We start from the raw sequence: 8186 nt of genomic DNA on the forward strand, positions 1-8186 counted from the left end.
GTTGGTATCAGAGCTCTAGGTTACATAGGTCTCACGAGTCATGAGCAGGTTTAGTAGAGTCTTGCGGATCGGTACAGAGAGGTCTGTACTTATCTTCGAGAGGCTGCCGAACCCCTAGCAAAATTTCAGTTTCTTGTATTCTATCGTGCGGAATTGATTCAGCTTGAAACATAACTATTTAAATTCCTTCCATGTATTCGTGTGCGCATGTGAGCGCTCGGTATCAGCTGTGTATCGCCGACTTGTGATTCCAAGAATGAGGTTCGAGATGAGTATTTTGTGTTTTGATGATGGGTCAGTCTGGAGGACTTGAGGCCGGGGTTAGACCACAGCTTAGGCTTGGTAGTTTCGGTTGTGAGAACTTGTACATTTGGACTCATATATCCGGTAATGTCCCTACGAGTGCAATTTGTGGCTCGATGAGCGGTGGAAATGACTATATGATGAGTATGATGTGAATGTGGCATGTGTCAGGTGGGTTGAATGAGACGGATAAAGTTTACTTGTGACTCAAGAGTCTGCTATTGGGCACCGGATACCTATTTTGATTTGACGTACAATGTTTTGAGTGCTTTGAGGGATCTGTCATGTTGTTTAATTGTGGAGCGAAGTAGATTTTCATGTCGTGATGATGAGTTCAAACTTAGAAATATTAAGTGATCCCGTGGTAATTGTGGGTGCGAAAAGGTATAGCAAGATGCCAATTTGAGGCAAAGTAGGTGGGTTATCTCCTGCGGAGTAATCTACGTAGGTGTGCTCCTTATAGTGTTGAGTGGAGATTTTCTTTTCTACCAGCCTGGCGTATGTGTTGAGATTTAAATTTGAATCCTGTTGAGAAAGTTGACTTGACTGTCTCGAGAATAAATGCGAACTTAGCGGATGATTGAGGTATTTTATGGTAAGTGTTGCGTAAGCTTAAGAAAAATTTTCGTTGAACTGACTGCGGTATTATGGCAGTAATAAAGTATGATATTATGAGTTATGGAGTGTTTTGTTTTATGGCTTTGAGTGGGGGAGCCTGCTATTGAAAATTAAATCTCATAGATATATGTTAAATTTTAGTTTTGGTCTGAGGCATACTTGTGGGTTAGTTATGACTTGCAGAGGTGGAGATCGAGGATGACTCGGGTAAGGAAATTGCTGGATATGGGTTACATTGTACTTTATGAAAATATATAAATTATGGAATGATTAAGTTGTTATTTTGAAGGATGTAGTGTGCAAGAATTCTGAATTTGTTTGGTCGTGTTAAGGCAAGGTTACTTCTTTGAGTGTTGAGTATGCTAAAGGAACACGTGTCTTTCGGCCTGTTTGGGCAGAGCAAATTAGATTTCAACAGAGTGGATGACTCTCGAGAGGGTTCTAATGGATTCAAAATATATATGTGGCAACTAAAAATTTTTGAATTTGTATATCACTAGAATCAGTTACTTACACTGGATAGTATCGGGACATGCGATAATTCTGTTTGACTATGGATTCTACATTTCAGTATAAGAAAGGTAAGAGGAACAATTTTAAATTTACATAAGGTCCTTAAGAGTGGGTGTCTCGGTTGTGGTTTTTATAGAGGTGCTTAAGAAGAATATAATGAGCTTTGGGTAAGGATCGTAGTGTTTTGACTAGGAGAAGTGTCAACTTGAGGGTAATTCAGAAGAAACGCAAAGAAAAATAGGACAACTGGGTAGTAGGCTAGACCAGTATGGTAATGGTATGTTCGGTTCTTTTGGGATAATTATGATATGGTGAGACTTTACAGATATTTATGTGGAAATATTCTTGGGTTTGGTGACCTGCGTGGATTGGTCGAGTTAGAGGAATTCAGTTTTGATAGCTTGGTTATGTGCAAATGAATTTGAAAGTGTTCTTGATAGTTTCTACCATGGTTTGAACTAGATATTTCTACCGGTGTGGAAGACATGTTGTGCAGTGTGAATTCCTCATGGATGAGAGGAAATTGAAGGTTTCTAATTGATCGGGTATGTAATATTCTTGTGACTCAGAGTTAATAAGGAGATTCTCGCTCTTGTCACATGATGGCATAATAGATGGGGTGTGTTGTGCGGGAATAGGACTTACATGTACAAGGTGGCAGTTCATTCTGGAAAGCAAAACCACGAATTATGGGCAGAATGGTCAATTTCAGATGTTTAGACGGATATTATAACTACTCGGTAATCCCTGAGAAGGGTGTGCATTTCGAAAGGGGCATTGTGTTTTGACTTTTGGATGTCATCGATATCGCAGTACTCACCTAGTTGATAGACTGCTGATATTCAAATTGTTGCTATGTGGAACGGAAGAATTATGAAAGTATTCCTTATGGGTAGATCGTGAATTGAGGGTGTGTTAGTGTAACGACCCAAAATCCAACTAGTCGTGATGGCATCTAACCCAACCCGTTAGGTAAGCCAATTACCAACTATCCAATTCCAATAATAATTATTAAAGCAATCTAAATAAAGAAACATCTTAATCTGATATATTCCCCAAGAACTGGTAGTACAAATCATCAGCTTCTAAGAATAGAGTTTACAAAGCGGAAATGAAATAAATACATAGTCTATTTGAATAGTACATAAACAGAGCTTTTATAAATCTAAGCCTACCATGAACAAGAGGCAGCTACAACAGGAATGCAGGTACATCTTCAAATCCCACAACCATCGAGCACAACAACAACAGCAGGTAACATCTGCACGCAATGTGCAGAAGTGTAGTATCAATACAACCGAACCGACCACATGTACTAAGTAAGTAACAAACCTAGCCTTAGGTTGAAAGTAGTGACGAGCTTCCACCAAGGTCGGGTCCAAAACCAATAGTCCACAATAGTCCATAACAATATAAAGCAAATAATACCAGAAGTAACTCAGAGATAAAATGCTCAGCAAAATCATGATTTCAAAAATAATAGTCCTTCCTTTCAAGTACATCAGTGAAAACCCAAATCGTTTACCGAAGTTGCCAAAAATATGAATAAGTTTGAAAACAATAATATTTTCCAAAAATCCTTTCAATAATAAATGAGATGTTTCATTTTTCCTTTTAGATAACCTGTGTAAAAATAAATGCATCACCATGCCCATCTGTCAAAAATGTGTGAAAATCATGAATGATGTGATGCAATACAGCATGAGGAAAATACATCTCCATGTCTGTACATAATGTGTGCATGCCAATGCGATGCAACTCAATGATAAAATCATAAACAACCCCTCGGGCAGACCTTACAATCACTCGTATACAGCCCCTCGGACTTACCTCGCAATCACCCATAAAAAGCCCCTCGGGCATACCTCACAATCACTCATAAACATCCCCTCGGGCATACCTCACAATCACTCATGCCTCTCAGTCACTCAGCACTCGGCACTCGGCGCTCGCACTCAGTAGGTAACTACGCTCACTGGGGGTGTGTACAGACTCTGGAGGGGCTCCTTCAGCCCAAGCGTTATATCAAGCCAAATCATGGCATAAATCACTCAGTCCCTCAGCCTATTTCAAACATGTTGCGGCCTGCAGCCCGATCCCATAAATAGTATTAATATATATAAAGAAAACATGGCATGCGGCGACGTGCAACCCGAATATCCTCACAATCAGGCCCTCGGCCTCCTTCAGTCATCAATTTCTCCAGTCTCTCTCTCATGGGCTCACAATGTCATGAGAATACCCAAAAACGATGATATGATGTATCAATAAATAACAACAGAGACTGAGATATGATATGTAATGAAATGAATATGACTGAGTATGAATTTTCAATTTAAAACAAATAATTTACGGTAATATGACCTTTGTTGGTCCCAAAATACTGGCACATAGCCTCAACATAATTTTTAATATGCTTTTCAACTCAATTTCTTTAACACATAAAACTGCATGGAAAATGCCAAGATTATTAACTACAAAATTCCACAGAAACAATTATGTCACAATTTCTATAGTGCATGCCTACACGCCCGTCACCTAGCATGTGTGTCACCTCCCAACAAATTCATAAAATATATATATTCAGGGTTCATACCTTCAACTCCAAGATTAGAAGAGTTACTTACTTCGAACAAGCCAAATCCAATGTCGAGCAAGCTAAACAATGCTCCAGAAATTCCATTCTACGCATAACAACTTCCAAACGGTTCGAATCTAGTCACAATAATTTGATTCAGTCCACACAATTTATAGGAATTAATTCCATATCAAAATACTAATATTTTCCAAAAAAATCCAAAATTACGCCCCAAATATCACCCGTGGGGCTCACGTCTCGGAACCCGACAAAACTCACAAAATATAACAACCCATCCAATTACAAGTTCTACCATACTAATTTCACTCAAATCCGACTCCGAATCGGTATTCAAACTCGAAAAATTCATTTTGTGACATTATAAAAATTTCCTTCTATTTCTCTTGAAGATTCGATAATCTTACACCAAAAATGAAGATTAATTCATAAAATATAATCACAAGGGAGTCAAGAACACTTACCCTAAGTTATGTGGAAAAATTCCTCTCCAAAATCGCCCAAACCGTGCTCCAAAATCCGAAAATGGGTGAACCTGTGCCTCCACACCCGCGGACACGATTTGTGCACCTGTGCCTCCACTTGTGTGAGCAAAACGTCGCATATGCTGACTTCCCTCGCCTGCCCAGTTTTCGCTTCTGTGCGCATCAGTCCGCATCTGCGCTCACGCAGGTGCGGAATTTTCCCTCGCACCTGCGACCAATGCCTCACAGCCCTCTGGCTGCATCTGCGCACCTTCTCACGCAGGTGCGATTCCATACCTGCGCACCTCACTTCAGTGTGCCCCTGCTCGCACTTGCGAGCTCGCACCTGCGACTACTTTTCCGCAGGTGCAATTACATCTGAAGGCTTCAGTTCCAGCAGTCTTCCGAATTCAAAAATCAATTCATTAACCATCCGAAACTCACTCGAGGTCCCCGAGACCTCCACCAACTATATCAACAAGTCCCATAACATAACACGGACCTACTCGAGGCCTCAAATCACACCTAACAACATCGAAATGGCGAATTACACCTCCATTCAAAATCAACGAACTTTGAACTTTCAAATTCTACATCTTGTGCCGAAACATATCAAATCAATTCGGAATGACTTTAAATTTTGCACACAAGTCACATTTCACATTACGGAACTATTCCAATTTTCAGAATCGGATTCCGACCCCGATATCAAAAAGTCAAACCCCCGGTCAAACTTCTCAAAAATTCAACTTTCGGCAATTCAAGCCAAATTCTACTACGGACTTCAAAATAATTTTTCGGATACGCTCCTAAGCCCAAAATCACCATACGGAGCTATTAGAATCATCAAAACTCTATCCCGGGGTCGTTTACACATAAATCGACATCCGATCACTATTTTAACTTAAGCTTTAAACCTTGGAACTAAGTGTTCCAATTTATTCCAAACCTCACTAGACCCGAACCATTTACCCCGACAATTCACACAACAACTGTAAAAAGTACAATTTGAGCAGTAAATGGGGAAACGAGGTTGTGATACTCAAAACGACCGGCCGAGTCGTTATATTCTCCCCCACTTAAATATACGTTCGTCCTCGAACGTGCCAAGAGTTCTTTCCAAGCCATCAAATCACTGCTCCATCTTACCACACACGTACCCGGGGGGGAACCCACGTCACCCTATTCCATATAGTCTTGACAACACAAGACAATTGAAATCATTGATTTAACGTTAGCCCATAGACCTTGGAATTTAATTTCCAACACTAGAGCTTGGTGAATCGAACCCATATAGCCTTGCCATGGACGTATACAGACAAAATATCATCTAGATTTAAATGAATGAAGCTTGATTCCCTTGATTTAGTGCCTGGTACTTGCCAAAAATAGGCAAGTACTGGGTAGTACCATAATCGCGTGAGTAACAACGACACAGAACACATAAGGTAAGGGAATCATGGAATGATTCCATATTAAGATCGGAATCAGAGGGGATTAAGGGAGGTGGCTGCTAGGGTTTTACAGAGGAGAGAAGAGGATGATAGGGATCATTCGGGGGCGGCGGCTTAGGAGAAATGTGTAGGGTTTCGGGGGTTTGGTTAATTAAAAGGGGTGGGGTGATTGTGGGATGCTGATCTTGAGAGATCAGCGACCAGGATTTGAAGAATAGGCGGGACGAGTTTGTTTAATGGGTCGCAGCCAGGTCTTAAAGAGGGTCATTTGGTTTGGGCTTCTGGGGGTCAATTGGGATGGGCTTGTTCATTTGGACCTTAATTGGTCCGAAAATTAGCCCTATATTGGGCTATAATTTTAAAATATAGGAAATTCATTAAAGATAAATTATAAAATGGCTACTAAATAACTCATGGTATAGGCTATTTTGACATATTATATAAAGATGCTATTTTGACATAAATAATATAATAAAATTTAATTACTATGAGAATATAGGCTATTATTGCAAATATTGTAAAATAGTAGAAAACGGATAATATAATTATGTAAAACAAAATAGAATAAAATATTATAAGATGCATGTGGGTACAAATAATAAATTTGGATGAGTAAGTCACCTTGAAATAATTTGAAGGGATATTTGAGTAAATATTTGAGTAATTTAAATGCAAGAATATCAATTTTAAAACTTTAAAAATTATATAAAATACTTATATAACCCCTATAAATTGGGTAATAGTGCAAAATGATATTTCGAAACTATATGAAATACTTTACAAAATATGAGGGCAAAATTGGGTATCAATAACCTCAATCCGTATAAGCCTGACAATACCACCTAACTGAGGATCCTTACTTCAACCTAAATCCATAAGCCTTAGAATCAAATCTCTAACATCTGTAATCTATTACAAGACCTGAATCTCGCATCCACACACTGTATAAGTCTGAACAAGCTGTATCAAGCCATAACCATAAACCAAGATATAATCACATGATATACCACATAACTCAGACACTCATAGCAATAACTTTCGGCCACAATAGCTGCTCAATAACAAATCTGGTACCAGCAACAACCTCATATCAAATAAAACCTTGTTCGTACACTGTCAATGATGAACGCAACACGCAGAAACTCATAACTACTCATTAGATCAACTAGTCGTGGAGCTCTCTCACCCGATAAGAACCATTGCCAAATTATAAGTTGACTTCCGATATTATTCTTTCAAAAATACTAAAATCAAATCCGATAGCACTCATTCCAGGTCCAATGACCTCATCACATCAAATACAAGTTGTTCTACTGACATGTCACACCAATACTAACTAAAGCCACAAACCGTACAATCTGTGCAACAACTCAAATGTACCCAAAAATGGAAAGAGAACCAACTAAGAAAACTGTCCCACAATCTCAACAGGTACCACCACAAGCACATTTGTATAAACCCATCACACAAGGGAGAATTGAAACACATGAAAACAATACAAAGGATCATATCCCAACCAACTCTGTCGCAGTGTGTGACCCAATCCAGACACTGGTCCACATGAAATACCTCAAACCATAATGCTCAAAATCAAAAATCACATGCAAATCTACAACAACCACGTGAAGTGGATGACCATAACCATGGGGAAACAGATATCACAATATACCACCAACATGAAAGACCATAAGCAAGGCGCAATCAATTCAACACCCCGATAATCATTTTGCTCGAATTTCGCCATAAGGCCCAAACATAAACCCATCATGTGTGCAATTAACCATCAGATCACAATCCATCGTAGCATAGAAGAGTAAGACGTAGAACATATCAGAACATGAACAAGCTCAACTCTAATCAAATGACACACCCCTAAACAATAGTAGTACCGAGTCAACAAATCCGACCTAGTGTAGAATATACGTCCTCATTAGGCCTACCAATGGGCCTCCAAATCAACTCCGGCCATCCACAAATAGATAAATAACCTAACCATAACACCAACTATTAGATGTCTAACTCTGTCCATACCTCCACAGTCCGCAACCAAGGAACAATCTGCATCTGAGAAATCTAGTCTCCAAATCCCTAGAATACTAAAATCACCATATCTGATCCGAACTCAACCACTCAAGTGACTAATACATCCTTTATACACAATCATTCCACGAGAAATACTTCCATAATTCTTTCGTGCCACATAGCAAATCTGAACATCAGTAGCCGATCAACCAGACG

The sequence above is a fragment of the Nicotiana tabacum genome, chromosome 24, assembly GCF_000715075.1.
Source record: "Nicotiana tabacum cultivar K326 chromosome 24, ASM71507v2, whole genome shotgun sequence".
NCBI lineage: Eukaryota > Viridiplantae > Streptophyta > Magnoliopsida > Solanales > Solanaceae > Nicotiana > Nicotiana tabacum.